A 19,367-nucleotide genomic window follows, 5' to 3' on the forward strand; every position below is an offset into this window, starting at 1 on the left:
TTAATTTAGGGAAATGGAGGAAAATGTTGGCCCCCTAATTAATATGCATCTTTGGATTGCTAATTATGCTCATTGCAAATTTGGGTCATTGTGCATGAGTGACTCTAATGTGGCACTGAGATTGCCACGCGGCGCGGTGGATTCCTGATTCCCGTGCTAATCCTGCACTCGGTGATTGTGTCAGGTGCAGTTCTGTATGCTCTAGCAGCTGGCTCATCCTCATCAATGCAAATAAGGCAACTCCTACAATCAGAGCCTCGTGCGTGTGAGGCCTGATTGCTGAGGGCAGGCGAAGGCACTACACAGACTCACTTTCAAATCACGCTAAGTGACAAGACAACTGCAGCGTCCCTCCAGTTCAAAATCAACCTTTTGAAAACAAAACAAGAAGAAGAGGATGGCTACAAAGGAGAGGAAAACCCGAGTGTTTGGGAAATGGACTTGCTTAGAGGGGCTTTATTTAGATACAGAGATCATGTAAAATGCATTTCAACAAATAATTCTTTAGCTCCCAGCCTGTTCAAGATACTTTGTTTTAAGGGCTGCAGGGGATGCGAAGGTGAGGGAGAGACAGTCCTCCCTTCAAAGAACCCTACCATTGGATTGCAGGAAATTGTAAAGATTAAGATTATAACAGAATTTTTATTATTTGGCACAGCTACCAAAATCTTAAATAAAAACCATAAAACATAGTTTACAGGAACTATTTAGAGATGACACGATAGTATTCATACATAGCAAAACTTTGGAAGCTTCGGGTTCAAATCCCCAGTTTTGCCATTTATTTGCTCCCGTTAGTTCACCTCCCCAGCCATCCTCTGCAAGAGGGTGGTGGCACAACGGCCTGTCTCACAGGGACCTTAGAAGAATGGAACTGGGATTTCACATATAACACACTTGCCACAGTGCTTGGCCCATAGTAATGCTGAATAATGCCAGCTGTGATCGGCATTATTTCCTCCTGAACATACAAACAAGGGGGGAGGAGGTACACAGAAATAACAACATGCCACAGTCTGAAAGGCTTTTATTTGCTCTGTTTCTAAATTCCCATTTTATGTGTAAAGGAAGGGAAATTCTGTGAACGTGAGAAAGCCCTGCCTCTCTCAGTGGTGCCCGGACAACCCTAGCAACTTGGAACATGAAGGCGAGAACAAGAAATCCCTGTGCTTTTCCTTTTCTTCTTTTCCAAACACGTGTGCAGACTTCCCCTGCATTTCAGTCCCACCCTCTTTATTTTACTGCCTAATCTATAAAGGAGGATTAACAGCAGCACGCTGCTTTGGCACAGAGCAGATTCTGGGTGAGGACCTTTAGGTAGGGTTTAATGAATACAATTTTCTAGGACTGTGAGTGCGTATTTTTAGCTACATGCTGGGCTCTAGCGTTGGCTCTTGAGACAGATGAACAGACCCTTTGATCAGACTTGGGTGTTGCTCCGAGAAGACCCTTTTTCAGAAAGTAGTTGGGGGGAAATGTCTTCTATTTCTCTTATTCTTAATGACACTTCAAAGACTTAGATTCCAGATAACCGGTCCCAATAAGTCACTTTACAACACTGACATGCACCATTGTGGGAAACAAAGGTACTCCTGGCAGGATCGGACCTGCTTTCTCACCAAAGACGATGGCTGGTGCGCCAGTGGGCGCCCGCCATCCATGTCCCTTGGAGAGCAGGCTAGAGGTAGTTAACCTTCCTGGGGGAGGCTTGGCCTAGACAACATCATAGACACCATATCCCCCCTGGAGTTACCAAACAATAAAACTGCTTCCCTTGCCAAACACAAAGAATGGTCTGGAGTTGGATATTAGCAAAACAGCAAACCACATAAAGAAGAATGAGAGGGAGGGACAGGGGAAGGGAGTGAGAAGGAAGAAAAGGAGAAAAGAAGGAAGGATGGAAGACAGGAAGGAAAATCAGGCGAAGAGAAAGCTCCCAACAAGAACTCTTTTCTGTTTCAGTTTGCCAGGGAGAGAGCAGCCAGCCAGCCTTGTGTTGATTTTAGCCGGTGCCATGACAAGGCTGGGGAGGGGGAGAGGAAGGGTTTTGACGTAATGCCAACCAGGTCACAGATGAGGCGCCCGCTCTTGTGGAAACTGCTGAAACTTTAAGGCCCCGGCATTGGGAGAGGGTGAGCAAGATGGTGAGTGATCTGATCTCTTACGTTCCTGTCCGGGACCCTCTCCTTCTCTTTCTCATAGGATTCACAGATATTTTCCTGAGCAGAAATCAAAATGTGCCACATCATCTGAGACAGTCAATGTGTTCACAATGCCCACATTCTTCCAGTATGGATACAGCACTATTCAAAAGACAAAAAAAAACAGAGCTTCATTTCCAGAGATACCATGCAGTGGAGAGGTAAACATTTATCTTCATAATCCTACACTCCTTTCAGGCTGCTTAATTTTTCCCTGTGATTTCCCCCTCCTCTTTCCCTCCACCCCCAAGCTCAGCTTCAAAACATCTAGTACAAAAAAAGGCATGACTTCCCCAGAGGATTGGGGTCTCAGTGATCCTGATGATGCAACGTGTGCTCTCCATTATGCCTGGGAGCTCCCTGGATATGTTGTGCACCCTGCCTCACAGCTTTGCTGCCCTGTTGCATCACTTACAGCTCTTCCTCCAGCACCTGCGAAGGCCACCTCCACCTCCTCCCCCCTCATCCCAAGTGATGAGGACTCCTTCCCCACCCCACCCAGCCCACTCCACCCCCACACTTTGCTTTTACTGTTATTATTGCTATTATCATTCTCTCCACCAGCACAGCCCTCTGCGGCTTCTCCTTGGGGAGGCATTAAGTTGCCTTCCTTTGTGCTGCCTTAAAACTGCTGGTCCTCCTCCAGCTCCCTTTGAACACAAGGGCCCGTGTCATCTTTGGAAGGATGAGTGCAAGTATTTACAGTGGGATTCCAACTTCACATTGTTGGCATTCCTAAAAATCTCATGCATTCCCGCCCCCCTCCTTTCTTCTCATGGAGACCCCATAAGATAGCAGCAATTAGATGTTCTGAAATGAATAGAAACAATAGCTACTGATATGGCCCATTCTTAAGATTTGAATAGTAGACATTTAGCAAGCAGAATAGAGTCTCCATCACTTTTCCTTTTTCTTACCATTTGTATAGTCAGTATACAGGTAGAGATAGTTTTTTGTTTTGTTTTTAGTGGATTGTTGACAGTATTTTCTGTAGTTACGTATTTTCCATTGATAGCTGTTAAGTGTCTATTTAACCATATGTTCTCTGTGATCATGGTGTCAAAATATAATAAATTGGTCTGTTCTACCATTTCCCTTTCCTACCTGTTAAAATCCTACCCATTTTGCAGGATCCAGCTCACACCCTATCTCTACCAGGAAATTGTCCCAGATCCCGCCTGGAGAATTCTTCTCCCTCCCTTGTGGCTCCTAGTGGAGGGGTTTATGCCTCTGCTCTGACTGGAATTGGCTTTTTAATCTAGTTATTGTTGATGTCTGTCTGCACAACAAGACCATGAGGCCTGGAGGACAAAAAACATATGTCCTCCTTTCTGGACCCTCTGCTACTCCCAGGAGAGTGCCTGGCGTGGCGGAGAGGCTCTGTCGCCTGAGGATGACGTATGGATGACCACCTGGCCTTCTTCAGGCCAGAGAGAAGCCCACCGGGTCCTGTTTGGGGCCCCTCTGGAGGAGGGGACATCCACTCACTCCTGGCCCACTTCTCCCACCCCATTTTCACTTACACTTGACAACGATTTTGAGGCTTCCCTACATTAGGATTTTTAATATTTTTTCATCTAAATGCTCATCTTTAGTAAATACATAACTAGATGGATTGTGAAGTGAGAGAATTAAAAAGTGCTATCTTATATCTGAATGAATAAATCATTTATATTAGCTCTTCTGTTCCTAGGCTGGCCCGGAATTGGCAACAAATCCCAAGGCATCAGTACTCTCTGACATGGGGTATTCATTTATTTGTTTTTTGTTTTTATTTTAAGCTCTCTGACAAGTTGTGTACTGGGAGCCAAATGTCAATTAGCATTGGCCTGAAAAGGAGTTGCTGAGTTACATGTGTTTGTGTTTAGCTTCCCATTCATCCTGACTTTTTTGGCTTTTATTTGCACAAGGTATTTATCTTCAAAGACTCACCATCAGCACCATCACAACAAAAATTCCTACTTAAAATATTAACATTTTCTTAAAATCACACCTTGTTGGCAACCCTATCACTTCAGTATTGAATTTTTTCTCCTGATAAGGCAAATGACACTTTAGCCTTAGTTAATGTAAAACAGGAAGGTGTTAATCTCATTTTCAACATGTCAGCTCTTCCAGGTAGGGTATTAATACGCAAGATCCCCTGCTGGCAGACTCAACAGAATCTTTCTGGCTGTGAAGTGAAGTCCAAACCTGGTAATTTTTGCTTTCCTTTATTGTATGTGCTCAGGTCTGCTTCATTCATTGAAAAAGATATATCAGTAGCGAAATGCATAAAAAGAAACAAAGAGACGTTTGCAAACTATTAACTCTGCTCAGACACTGTGATAGGTTTGTTTTAATATTCACACACTACAAACATTTGGGTATGTTTGACAATAAGTAGCAACAAGGTAAGGCATGTTTAAAAGACACTCTGAGAGCTATAATTTTGCACCAGAGAACTCCAGTCTAATGTCACTATTTGCTTTGTTTAATTTACTTTACTTAAAACAATTGTAAAGAATTAAACAAGAAAAAACTATGGACTACATTGCATGCAGTTTTACAGAATTCCATATCCCATAGGAAAAGTTAATATTCTTGAAGTAATGTGAGAATCAAACTTTTTATTTTCTTCAGCATATAGAGATGAAAGAAAACAAGTTTCCATGGTATTAAATTGTATGGTCAGTGTCTAGGAAATTTGTTTCCTACAGAAATTGGTAAAAGAGTTTGGGATTTGTCCTACTTTATTCCTGCAAACATTGAGGAGAACTGTTTAAGTGCCATTTCAAAAGAGGTCAGAGTGAGCAAAAACAAAATCAGTCACTATAGTGAATATAAAGAATATTAAAATTAAGCTTTCTTATTTGTAAATATGATTAATAGATTTTAAAGAAAATGTCATATGGTTCCAATTTAAGGAAGAATAGAATTGACATTTTAATCTCACAGAGAAATGGGGTTTTACGTATTCTTTTTAATCATGAATAAATAGATTATAGATATTGATGGGCTATTAGTTTATTTGAACTAAAAGTATGATAGAAGCAGAAAGAATAAAATGAGATGCCCACAGAGGCAGTAAACTAACCTTGGACAAGTAGAAGGGCTGTGGTGGAAACAGATTGATAGGCAAGACCCTGGAGGTGAGTCCAGGAGAGATTTGAGAGAAGAGATAGTGATGATGACACTTAGGAAGTGAGTTCTGGAACACATTCTCCCACTTGCTAGTCACATGTTCCTGTATTGTGGCTGGGACGAGCGTTATCATTCCCACTTTGCAGATGAAGAAACACAGTACAGAGAAACCAAGACTCCTCTGAGCCAGGCCTGGGGTTCTTGTTCTTCCTTTTTTGAGTTTAGGACGGGGACTTGAAAACTGAAAGGAAGGTAAGAAAGGCGAACCAAAGAGATGTGAAACACAGAAGGGAGAGTTACTGAGGAATTCCGAGCTGTCAAATTTATCTAGAACTATAAGGCAGAGAAAAAGTGAGGTGGTAAGATTTTTCCCCTCTTATTCCTGCCCAAGTGAATAACATGCACAGTACCTCTTTTTATTCACCTTCTGTCTGTACATCTTTCCCCACACACTATTCTTTAGTTACATAATTCATTTTCTTGCCCACCGGGTTAATGCTTTATCACGTTCCCAGTTTCTCTTTGCAATAGCTCTTTATACTCTCTGCCAGTGAAAGTGGACCCCAAGAAGAAGAAGTTGATAAAGGAAGAAGAAGGTGGGCAGGAGAGGCCTGGTAAGCAGGATCATTATTAGAGCTACGTCTGGATTGTTCCATTTCCCCAGCGGGAATTTTTTTGCATCTCCCCGTAAGCATGAGGCCGTGTTATTTGCTGTGTTTAGCTTTTACCTGGAACATGGATGGACTCACTTAAAAATATAATAGGATTAAATATTAGCATTGTTCAACACAACCATATAACAGATATTTTATATACGGCATGTTAAATCTCCTGGAAATGTAACAGTATAACCGGTATAATTTGTATCATTGACATTTTGATTTTCTTTGAAAACAATTTAGTACAATTTTAATTGAAGATCTTAAACCTCAAGGGTTAGAAGGTTTAGTACAAGATGTGGAAATAGTGGGAGAAAATAACTTACCAAAGCTGTTAAAGGACTTGCATGGAATCACACAACTGGCTGAGCCTAAATGAGAAATTCGGACTTTTATTCTAGACTCTGCATCCTGCACATTGCCTCTGAACTTCAACTCAGTCAGTGTTCTGTGCTACCGAGAATTGCACTGACATTCTCCACTCGTGAGCTTTTCTTTAAAAAAAAAAAAAAATTAAAAATATGATATGTCCCAAACAGTTCTAGAAAGAAGAAAAAAAAACAACAACAACAAAAAAACAGAACACCATTTAGAGGAAGAGAAGTTTCTAAGTGAAAATAATCCCAAAAACCAAAACAAAGAACCCTACCATGCATTTGTTATGAAACAACATAGATGAGGCTTTTGCAATACTAGTAAGCAATTGTGGGGCGGGGGCTGGTCTTATTTCTCTGCCTATCAAAATGAACAAGAATGTAAGTAATCATAGAAAATAAGCACACTAAGATAGCTGCCTTACTCAAAGCTGCCATTTCCAAATATTCTGCCAGTCAATCAACAAATGTCGAGTGTTCATTTCCTGTCAGGCACTATGTTAGAGACCTGAGAGTAAGCAAAACAGACATAATCCCCATCCTATTGAATGAACTAATTTGGATAACTGTCCTACTTTCAAAATGTAAGCATCATACTTACCAGCTCTTCATATTTTAGTATGAATTACTTCCGTTGAATATCAACTTTCTTGGCTCTTTGTTCTAGGACAGTGGTTCTCAACCTTCCTAATGCCACGACCCTTTAATACAGTTCCTCATGTTGTGGTGACCCCCAACCATAAAATTATTTTCGTGGCTACTTCATAACTGTAATTTTGCTACTGTTATGAATCGTAATGTAAATATCTGATATGCAGGATGTATTTTCATTGTTACAAATTGAACATAATTAAAGCATAGTGATTAATCACAAAAACAATATGTAATTATATACGCGTTTTCCGATGGTCTTAGGCGACCCCTGAGAAAGGGTCGTTGGACCCCAAAGGGGGCGCAACCCACAGGTTGGCGATCCACAGGTTGAGAACCGCTGTTCTAGGAGGATATCAATTAGCAATAGCTCAGTTTTATTGTTTATGGTGAGGATTCGGGGCAGTAAACAGAGGAAGAACAATAAAAAGTGAGAGATCATTTTAGAGCATGAAGAATTTTGAGAGGGCCTACCAGCACGTGATGCCAGAGTAGAAAGCTTGCAGTTACTTTAGGGCTCTGGATATCTAGAGACAAGTAGGTAGAAGGGTGGCAAGGGGAAGCTTTGCCTCCTTTTGCCGAAGGATTTTGGTGGCAATTTCTTGACCCAGGAATCTGTGACCTTAGAAACTTTATTAAAGAAGTCTGAATATTATCAGCCTTGAGTGATATCTACAAAATGTCATCTTTTAGTCATCTTTCATGAGTGATAGTTCTAGCCCCTGAAAATTAAAAAGGAAAACTGTTGTATGTGTGTATACTGACTATGCCCTAAGCCAGATCATCGATATTTGAGGTAGGTTTAGAACAGTTTTCTTGACATTTTTCTACCAAAGTACCCCCTAACTGGTAGTAGAGGAGGATGTTTAGGTGGCAAAACCCCATCATACACCAATTACACCAATGGAGGCAGGGAGCAGGACTGTTGAGAGTAATCCAAAACAGCAAGTCTGAAATGTCTTTAAAATATTATGCTGTTTTCCTTGAAAACTTAAGATATTGTTATATACTACCTCCTAACAGGCCCATGTTTGTTTTACAAGAAAATATTGCTTTAAATTACTTGTTGTTGGTAATTGACTCTCTGGGAAGTAATGTCACAATTACCGTGTTGGTCTCAGTCTGCCTGCACATGCCTGAACATGTGGGTATGAACGTCCATCGTGTTTCACTGAAGAGGTTATTAAATGTGAGGTTTTAGTTGCTGAGAAGGCACCATGCCAGGATTTAGTTGAACTGAGAGCGCTATGAATTCATTTGTGAGGGTGATTCCTGTCTCAGGATTCCCGTAAGTTCTAGGACCCCAAGTTTCCAAGAATTTTTCCATGATCTCTATCTGATTGCCAGTGATATGGGCTCAAAAAGTCAGAATAGGTGAAAATTATGGGGCCCAGGTTAAAAAAAACACACACACAGCATGCTGCCCTGGGCAGTTGTGGAAATGAGTCTGGGTACTTCCTATACGGGCTGTGAATAGAGTGTTGCCACCCAAGCCTCCTCTTCTACTACCTGACAAAGCAGGCCGGGTGTGAGACAGTAGGGGGTTGATCCAACTCTGCCATTATTTAGGTTCCTTCATCCCATCAATATATATTGAGTCTGTGGCAAACATCGTTTGAGATTCTGGGGATACAACAGTAAAGACAGACAAAGTCATGCTGGTAGGCAGAATATTAGTCCCCAAAGATATCCATGCCCTACTTCGATAACTTACAGAGGGACTTTGAAGATTAAGAATATGAACCTTGAAATGGGAAATGAATCAGGATGATCTAGGAGTCCTTAGAAAATCTGAGTACCTTTCTAGGTTGAGACAGGAGAGGACAGATTTGGAACATAAGATGGGACAATGCTCAGTCCACCAAGCCACACCGGCCAGGCTCCCCACTGGTTTTTACAGCCAGAAGTTATGGGGACTTTTCTTCCTGGCACTGGAACCCTGGTCTAGAGGGCTTGGTGTGGGGCTGGGACCCCTCACTCCTTAGGGGGGTTCCCCACAGCTGAGATATTTCTCGTGATGTTTATCCACCAGCCTGTTCTTTGTCTCTTTCCCTCCTACCAGTCTCAGTGTGGCTTCTTTAAATTTCTAGTTTGTAGGACTTCCATTCAGCTAGATTTCAGGTGGTTCTGAACGTTGGTTGTTCTGTAGTTTAGTTGTAATTTTATGTCAGATAGTTATGTGTTATAAATAAAATGAAAGATAGAGCCATAGGCTGCAGGTATAGAGTGGGCAGGAAAGGCTTCTCTGAGGAGATGATGTTACTTAGAAACAGAGTACACTATTGGGACACTTGGCTCAGGGAAATGAATTTCATAAGGGTTCTTAAAAAGGAAAACAAATATTGCAAGGGCATCTTTGCCAAGGTTAGAAATGCTAGGAGAGTCTAACAGATGTTAAAATGGTCGGAGAAATAAAGATTTTTAAATGCCAATTGTGATCATCTATTTGGTGATGTTCTCAACCTTAAACTTGCCAAATACACATGACTACATCTTTAGGGAGATAATTCCTTACATTATGAGCATTTTATTCCAACCACGAATTGGCTTAAATATTATTTTGGACAGTTGCTTTGTGAACAAGTACAGAAAAGAAAAAGAAGACAAAAGCAATGTTGGCTCTTTATCACTTTGTCAGAGCTCTTCTGGTTTGATGGACTAGACTGTCAACAGTGGAATAAAGCCGGGGCTAACAGAAACCTCAGCTTCAAGCAACAGTATTCCAAAATAATCTGTCTGCAGGTGGAAGTCACTGGTCTTATGTGAGCATGAAAAATTAATTATCAATGAAAAGGCATTTACTTCTTTCACAGTCCGTATGTTTATTGACAAATAAATGTTCTTTATCTCCCCAGAGGAAAAAACCATTCTCTAAAATTGTTTAATCAATATATTGACCTGAGTCAAAGCTTGGGGTGGGGTGTGTGTGTGTGTGTGTGTGTGTGTGAATAAATGTACTTTCTTAGATATATCCAAGAAAAGTTAAGCAGGTAGGTATTTGGTATGTCTGTTGTTCAGTAGAGCAATTATCTGGAACCATATTTTTTTCCCAGTAAAACATAAACAGACTTACTGGTAAATATGGCAAATTAAATATATACATCTACTTTTACTTTCTTCTCAAATCTCAGAAATAGCAGTAAGATATATTTTTGGGAAGCACAAACCAACAAAGATAGAGAGAACAGAAGAGCAGAACAAAACAAACAAACAAGCAAGCAAACAAACAACCTAGATAAGTGAATGAGTGTTAAAGAGAACTAATAGACATGAGAATACAAATCCTGCAGCCAGCAGAGGGGAAAGCTAGGGACTAACTCTCTTTTACAGCAGAGATGGGTGGCATTAGATGTCTCTGGAAATGGGGGTGGGGGTAAAATAAGGGGGTATGCTGAAAGTGTTAAAAGCAATCAGATCCATGAAAGACATTTACAACTCCAAGCACCCAAGCAGCCATCACCATTCTCTCCTTTCTCATCCAATACCCCCACCCTGGCAGAGGACTGGAGTCCCAGTGTGTGAGGAAGGTGAAATAGAGGGTCTCTTGGCTGGATGGGAGCTGAAGGTGAGGAGAGGTTACTGAAAGCTGGGGAAATAAGTAGGAATATGCATGCTAAATGCTGAAAACCGTAGCCTTCTTTACCTACCCTCCTTCCAATATAGTAGTTGACAGACTTTTACCAGTGGCCAGGATACTGGAAGATCCTACCCTATACAGTCTGTCCAGCTCAAAAGAAAAACTTTAAAGATACTGACATTGGAGGTTCCCCAAATGAATAGGAGGCCAGATCACCCTGAAATAAACTGTTGGATAAGCCACTTTCCTACTTCCAGCCCAACATACACACACACACACACACACACACACACACACACACATACACACACACACTTATTATCTTTATTTGCTGAGATAAATCTTCAACCTGAAAGATAAAGAGACTAAAATAAAGCTACATATGTAAGCAATTTGGAGGAAACACATGTCCAACATAGAGAAGAAAAAATTCTCAAAATAAAATATCAATCACATTATTAATATCCTCAGAAGGGTAAAAAAGATATTGCAACTATGAAACAGGAATAGGATGCAGTAACAAATTAGAAATTCAAAGGACACATAAGCTATCAGAATTTAAAAATATATACAGGGGTAGGCAAAAGTAGGTTTACAGTTGGTTGTATGGAAAAATATATAATACTAGAGGCACAAAAATTTATGCACTGGGGTGGGGGGTGTCCCTCAGCCCGGCCTGTGCCCTCTCGCAGTCTGGGACCCCTCAGGGAATGGCCACCTGCTGGCTTACGCCCGCTCCCCAGGGGATTGGGCCTAATATGGCAATTAGACATCCCTCTGGCAGCCCGGCAGCCCTCGGGGGATGTCCACTTGCCAGCGGGGAGCAGGCCTAAGCTGCAGTCGGACATCCTCAGTGCTGCTGAGGAGGCAGGAGAGGCTCCCACCACCACCGCTGTACTGGCAGCCATCAGCCTGGCTTGTGGCTGAGCAGAACTCCTCCCATGTGAGAGCACCCTGACCACCAGAGGGAAGCTCCTGCATTGAGCGTCTGCCCCCTGGTGGTCAATGTGTGTCATAGTGACCAGTCATTCCCAGTCTTTCTGCTGTTAGGGTCAGTTTACATATTACCCTTTTACTATATAGGATAGAGGCCTGGTGCACGGGTGGGGGCCGGCTGGTTTGCCCTGAAGGGTGTCCCAGATCAGGGTGGGGGTCCCCACTGGGGTGCCTGGCCAGTCTGGGTGAGGGGCTGAGGGCCGTTTTCAGGCTGGCGGGCAACTGAAGCTCCCAGCCTCTTTTATTTATTTATTTATTTATTTATTTATTTATTTATTTATTTATTTATTCTGGGATTTATTTACCTTCTATGGCTGTCACTGGAGCTGAGAGCCGGCTTTAGCTCTGAGGCTTGGCTCCAGCTCTGAGACATCAGCTGCTGAAAGCAGGTATCTGGGTTTGTTTGGCTTCTATAATTGAAACACTGTTGCAGCTCCAGCTCTGAGACCCGGCTGGCTGAAAGCAGGTTTCTGGGGTTTGTTTAGCTTCTATAATTGCAACATTGTTTCTTAGACGGGAGCTCAGAGGCCAGCAGCAGCAGGCAGGGAACCGGCTTCCTCCATCACTGGAGCAAGCAAGCCTCCTGTTCGCTTCAGCTGCCTGGCTGCCAGCTGCCATCTTGGTTGGCAGTTAATTTGCATATCGCCCTGATTAGCCGATGGGATGCATGTTGGAGGTACGGTTAATTACCATGTTTGTCTATTATTAGATAGGATAAGGATAAATAATAATGCAAGAATAAACTCTCTGTCACATACTCACAATTGTAGACCTACTTTTGCCCACCCCTGTATGTGATAGCAGAATGGAAAACTAGATTAGAAAAACTAGAAGAAAATATTCCAAGGAAATTTCTCAGAAAGTTGAACAGAAAAATAGACGGGGGAAAAAAGATAACTAGCCCAGATAATTCAAAATCCAAATAAAACAGAGGACAAACAAAACAAACAACGACAAATGAGGGTAGGGAGAAATATATTAGTCTTCTACTGCTTCATAACAAAGTACCACAAATATGGCTCCTTGAGACAACATAGTACATTTATTATCCCACAATTTCCATGGCCCAGGAGTGCAGGCACCCTTAGCTGGGTCCCCTACTCAGGGTCTCACAAGGTTGCAATGAAGGAGTCAGCTAGGGCTGAGGTCTCTTCAGAAGCTCAGTGATCTCTTCAAAGTTCAAGCTTTTTTTTTTTTTCAGAATTCACTTTTTTATAGCTTTAAATCTCATGGAAGCTTCTTTTTTCAAGGAGAGAGAGAGAGAGAGAGAGAGAGAGAGAGAGAGAGAGAGAGAAAGAGAGAGACTTTTACAGCTAGATCCTCTTTTCAAAGGTTCACCTGCCAGGTCAGGCCCACCCCAGATAATCTCCTTTTTGCTTAACTTAAACTCAACTGATTAGGGATCTACATTACTTTTTCAAAATCCCTTTGCCTTTGGTATATAAAGTGTGCTATTTCATCCCCTTTGCCATATTCTATTGGTTAGAAGCAAGTTAAAAGTTCTATCTACACTAAAGAGGAGGAGAATTCTATAAAGGCACGTGTACCATGGGTGGGAATCATAGAAGCGGCTTAAAATTCTGCCTACCACAGGAGGGGAGGGTATTACTAAAGATATATTATTAAACAATTATTCAGACCCAAAACACATGATTTTCCAGTTTGAAAGAACCCACTGAATGCCAGAAAAACGATGAAGACAGACTCAAACCAGATTTTCAAAAAAAATAAAATAAAAGTGTGTACCACAGGAAGATCTGATAATTGTCCAGAGTGGGCAGGTCACAAAGAATCAGAGATGAAAATGGCGCTGAATTTCTGTTATATATATATATATATATATATATATATATATATATATAGATATAGATATAGATATAGATATAGATATAGATATAGATATAGATATAGATATAGATATAATTATATATATATCTATATATATATAATTATATATATATCAATATATATATTATTGATTTTTAACATGAAGGGAGAGGGTTAGAGAGGTAGAAACCAATGAGAGAGAAACATCGATCAGCTGCCCTCTGCACACCCCCCACTGGGGATATGTCCGCAACCAAGGCACATGCCCTTGACCGGAATTGAACCCGGGACCCTTCAGTCTGCAGGCTCTATCCACTGAGCCAAACCGGTCAGGGCACACTGAATTTCTTAATAGCACTACTTACATCTCAAGGGTAATGGAGCAATGCCTTCAAAATGATGGAGCAAAATGTTTTCTACATTTGAATTATATAATTAGAAAGCTCTTAGTTTATGTTCAGGATAGAATAAGGACATTTTCAGATATGTGAGCTCTCAATTATTTCCCATGTACCTTTTCTCAGAAGAATACCTGAGGATTTGCTCTATCAAAAAAGAAAGAATATTGAGAAAGAGAACACAGGAGAATTAGCCAAGAAATAAGGCAGTCACAAGATCATGATAAGGAAAGATCCAAAATAACCATAATGTTGGGCTGAGAAAGCAACACACCCAGAATGGGGAAAATTAGAAGGCTTCAAGAAAGATTTATCCTATAAGATAAAATTGAGAGTAGGGAGTGAAATCGATCAAATACTCATCTTAACGTACTTGAGAGAAGCTTAAACAATTGACATAGAGTTGGGCTTGGCTTTGGGATGTCAGATGGAACTAAGAAAACAGCATAAAATGATTCGAAAGTCATGTAGGAAAGGGTAAAGATCCTGATTCACTACATGGCCCAGCTATGAGTAATGATTACATAGCAATAATAATGTCAACACAAAATTGGGGTGTAAATATAATGGAGAAAGAGGGTATGGAAAGCTGTGCATGAGTTATAGGGGCATGAGGAGGAAAGTGAGCTAGATCTTCAACTTCTATTGTGATAGACCTATAGATAATACCTAAAACTATGAAACAAGAAGCTATGTAGCATGCTATTTGGAGACATTGAGTTAAATATCAAAAGGTTAGCCAAAAATGGTGTAAGTACTTCTAGGAAAGAGGAAATAGAAAGGGAGAGAGAAGGCAGAAGACTGCCATTTCTATATGACAGGGCTTACAAATCTCTTTTACATTTTAAACTATGCATATATAACTGACAAAAATACAAAATAAATACAAACAGAAGTAATTAGACAAAGTAATTATAAAGCTGTTTTACTTTTCATGCTAGATTCATTGACTATTTAATTTCTTACATACGTTTATTATAATGTTCATCTTGTGTTTTAAAATCAAGTTTACCAGAACTTAAACATCAAATGAATATTTTCTTTCAAAGCTTTCCCCTTAAGTTAGACATTTAGTCCACAGTTGTTGCAAGTACCTGAAATATTTTTAGAACTGTTTAGAATATCAAAGCCTGTGGCAAACTTTTTAAAATGACTTCAAAGGTGCCAATCATGGGTTTAATATTTTGAAAGAACCAGAAATCATTGGGAATCACTTAGATTTGCATGGTCAAACTAGCTAAAACTATTTGGGGTAAATATCAAGGTATGAAAATAAATTAATACAACTTATTTTTGAATGACTTATAACTTAGCTGTTAAGGATATTTTAAAAGGGAAAAGGCTTTCAAAAGTATTTTGTAGTTGAAGTATAAGTATTACAACATGTGTATGAGGCTACATTTTTAGGAAGGTGCTTCCACAAAACCAAGGATATTCTTCATGAAACACAAACAAACAAAAATGTATACTAGAGCCCAGCCGGCGTGGCTCAGTGGTTGAGCATCAACCTATAAACCAGGAGGTCACAGTTCAATTCCTGGTCAGGGCACATGCCTGGGTTGCAGGCTCCATCCCCAATGGTGGGCGTGCCGGAAGCAGCCAATCAATGATGTCTATCTCTCCCTCTTCCTTCCTCTCTAAAATCAATAAACATATATTTTTTAAAATGTATACTAGACACCTGCAGAAGTGATTTAGGGGGGAAATGCCAAGTGAGAAAATATTGCTGACATGTGGTAGGTGCTCCTCTCTCAGCACCTGACATAACTGTGCTTTGTTTTCTTCTCTCAATGAAAGGGATATGACTAGAAATAAATATATGCATTTGAATGGACTTCTTGACTTGATCCTAGATAAGTTATCTGCGACAAGTGGAGTAATTGTTGCCTTGTGAGCTCTGGTATTGCTGCATTGATGAATCCAAGCTTCCTTTCCTTTCTTCAATGATGAATGACATGGCTAATGTAAAGTCTTCCAATCTTTCTCAGAAATGATGAGCTGAAACTCACTTCTGCTACCCTCTGGTTTATTTTGATCACATTCTCAACTATGGGGACTTTGTGGGCATCTGGCATACTGGGTAAACTTTTCCAGGCTTGCCAGAATATGAGTGGGTATAGAGAAGACTGCTAGCTGTCTACTGTTCTCCTTTTGTCTTGGGCAAAAAGAAAGACTACACTTCCCATCCCATCCTGTAGATCGATTAGCTAGTGAAACATGAATGGAAGAAATTTGTACCATTTCCGGGCTGGACCCATGCTTCACCATGTGCTTTCCCCTTGTGCCGTCTGAGTGCAGATGAGGAGGAGGCACTGGAGGATGGTGGAACCAGAAGTTGGAAAGAGATCGGGGTATTAAATGACTGCATTCAAGTGGTTCCCTTGCCAACCTGAGCAGCTGCCCTGGACTATTATATTTTTAAAAATGTATATTTTTAAAGCAAATTTGAGCATTTTTTTTAGCATATTCTTCAAGCAAATTTGAGTCTGTTTGTAGTATAGCCTAGTCTACACTGGCTTTTGACCTGGAATAAGAAAATGTCTGAATCTTGAGAGTATATACATATGAATATACACACACCTTTTAGAATCTTAGACCCTGAGTCCCCAAAACTACATTCTTTTTCTGGTCCAAAATTTTCACTTCCCTTCCCTCCCTATCCTAGAACTGAGGGGACAGAGACTACCTACCTTTACTTTTTAAAGGACAATTACAGACTTCTGATCCTAGAAATTACTGCCAACCTCACTCTCATTCTTCCTGTTGCAGGTTACACGTTTCCTTCAGTCTTTCAGGCTGAGAAACTAAATGGATGTTGCCAGTATCTCCCATGCTTTAAAACCCAGAAGCCCAGTGTCAAGTTTAGTGTTTAAACTAGGTTTACCTTTCGGAGTGGGGGAGGGAGTGATATTTATTGTTCTGCCTTAGTGTAACCTCAAATTGTGCATTCTTGATCAAAATTATTCAATTCCAAGATTTGTAGTAGGCAGTGATGGTGCTGATGCCCGCTTATATTGGCCTATGAGAAGTGATTTTTAAATTTTCAAGGACTTTGCAAACTGCTTGTTAAACATAGTCATTATTAAAAGTTAAATCATACAAACTTACAATTAAATCACATTAAAAACAACAGTAATAAACACTAAAATTTGTTTCTTAATTATTTTATATGCTGCATTTTATTATTATCTATATTTTTGAAGTTATTTACATCTATTTTATCTTCACAGTGGTAATAGTTTATAATGATGTGATACCACAGATTTCTTCCCAACCAGCAATGTTAATGTTGTTAGCTTGAAATTGGCCTTAATGGGAGTCTTTTATACTACGCAAATTGGCAAATACTACAAGTGAGATTTTTTTCTTTTTGAGATCCAGTTGTTACTCATTTACCAAGACACCACTAGTGGTAGGAAGCAATCAACAAATGAAATTTCTATGCTCCAGAAATTAAAGAACCCCTTTAAGCTGGAGCTTTCTACTTGAAACATGCAAAATGGAAATACCTGCTTCCTTCAGTTTTAGGTAATACAGCTCTTCTGGTTGACAAATTATTTCAAAATAGAAGGTATACTTAAAATTAAATCTTTTAAATGAACCAACAGAAGACCAAATGAGTCAGAGTATTTCTAAACAAGAAATAAAAGGAGGCTATACTCTCAAGAAGACATGACAGAAATACCATGACTATAAAAATATATATTAATGTGCTGAATACTATCAGAAGAAAGAGTATGTTAATATAGGAAGTTGATTGGAGCAGGCCTTATAGGCAGGCATCAAGGAAGAAATGGTAGAAAAGCCTGTGTGCCAATAGACTTGCCCTGGTCCATGTAGTGCCTTTTTAAAATGAATATGAGATCCTGAGGTAGGAGATTAGAAGGCAACAAGAAAACAAGTAATTAAATGGCTCCACCTCAAAAAGGAACAGCAGTTTGTGGATGAAGAGAGTGCAGAGAAGAAATCAGGGGAGAAACAGAAGATGGCAAGTCAGTAGGGCAGGATGAGATGTGAAAATACAGTCTGAGGTTATCTGAACTGTTCATCCTCAGGGTCGTCAGACTTGCAGTAAAAGGCCGTGTCAATGGAGTCTCATTGTTGTGGTTTTGTTTTTTCTCCCAGAGTCCATATCTTCTGTATATACACAAATGTGGAATATACTTATTGTGGAATAGTTTCAGAACAGAACAAGACAGTTGTAAAAACAGTACATTTCCATATGTGACATACCCAGTGTTCTCTGTTACTAACATCTTACATTAGTATGGTATCTTCCATACAATTAATGGACAATTATTGATAGAGTATTATTAACAAAGTCCATATATTCTTAATATTTCCTTAGTTTTTAGTCTCATGTCTTTCCTCTGTTTCAGGATCCCATCCAGGATCCTACATTACATTGAGTTGTCATGTCTCCTTAGGCTCCTGTAGGCTGTGACAGTTTTTCAGACCTTCCACCTTTTTTATAACACTGACAGTTTTGTGGAGTACTGGTCAAGTATTGTGTGGAATGTACCTCAGCTGGAATTTGTCTGATGTCTTTCTCACAGTTGAATTGGCAGCGGTTCTCAACCTGTGGGTCGTGACCATCGGAAAACACATATAGCATATCAGATATTTACATTGCGATTCATAACAGTAGCAAAATTACAGTTATGAAGTAGCAACGAAAATAATTTTATGGTTGGGGGTCACCACAACATGAGGAGCTGTATTAAAGGGTCGCGGCATTGGGAAGATTGAGAACTGCTGAGATAATGGATTTTGGGGAGGAAGACCACAGATATAATTCTCATCGTATTATATCTCATCCTGTATATTTCCTGCCCAAGTTCTAGAACTGGTCATTTCTCAAGTAGTCTTGGTTCCTTTATTGAAGAATTGTATTAAAAACAAAGATCTGAGCATTAGGTGTGTTCATTTCTGCTTGGAGTGACCTTGCTTTTAGATTCTCTCAGCTGACAGAGCAAGAAAATACATGTATGTACACTAACCAAGGTATCTATAAATATGTATAACTATATCTATATGTATCCATCTGTATTAAGGTAAACATGAGTTTGTATTAAAGTTTCCAACTCTAATCCATTACAATATGGATCATCCTAGCCTTCTCTATGGTAATCTGTAACCTCCCACTCTAACAGTGAAAAACTGACTCTCACCACCCATCATCCATTTACTTAGTCTTTCAATTCCAGTACATGTATACTGGTTTTAAATTGTTAACCCATGCCGCCATAGAAAACAACATAATCAATTAGTGTGTACATTTGCTTTTGTTTTTTCTTTTACAGAATTCACTCATTTCTAAAATTCCTTCAGTCAGCAACTTATCTTTCAACTCTTTAGTGAGATGGTTTCATGCATTTCTAGTATAACCAAGTTCTTTTGTCATGGTCTGCATTCCATCCTGGAATGTCCTGACCACCTAAAAGATGTTTTATAACTTGTACATTAAGGTTCACCTTATTTGCTATCACCTTCTATGAGTTTTGACAAACTTATGGTGATGTGTAGCTCCCATCACAGTAGCATACAAAAAAGTTTCACCA

The sequence above is a fragment of the Myotis daubentonii genome, chromosome 4, assembly GCF_963259705.1.
Source record: "Myotis daubentonii chromosome 4, mMyoDau2.1, whole genome shotgun sequence".
Classification (NCBI taxonomy): domain Eukaryota; kingdom Metazoa; phylum Chordata; class Mammalia; order Chiroptera; family Vespertilionidae; genus Myotis; species Myotis daubentonii.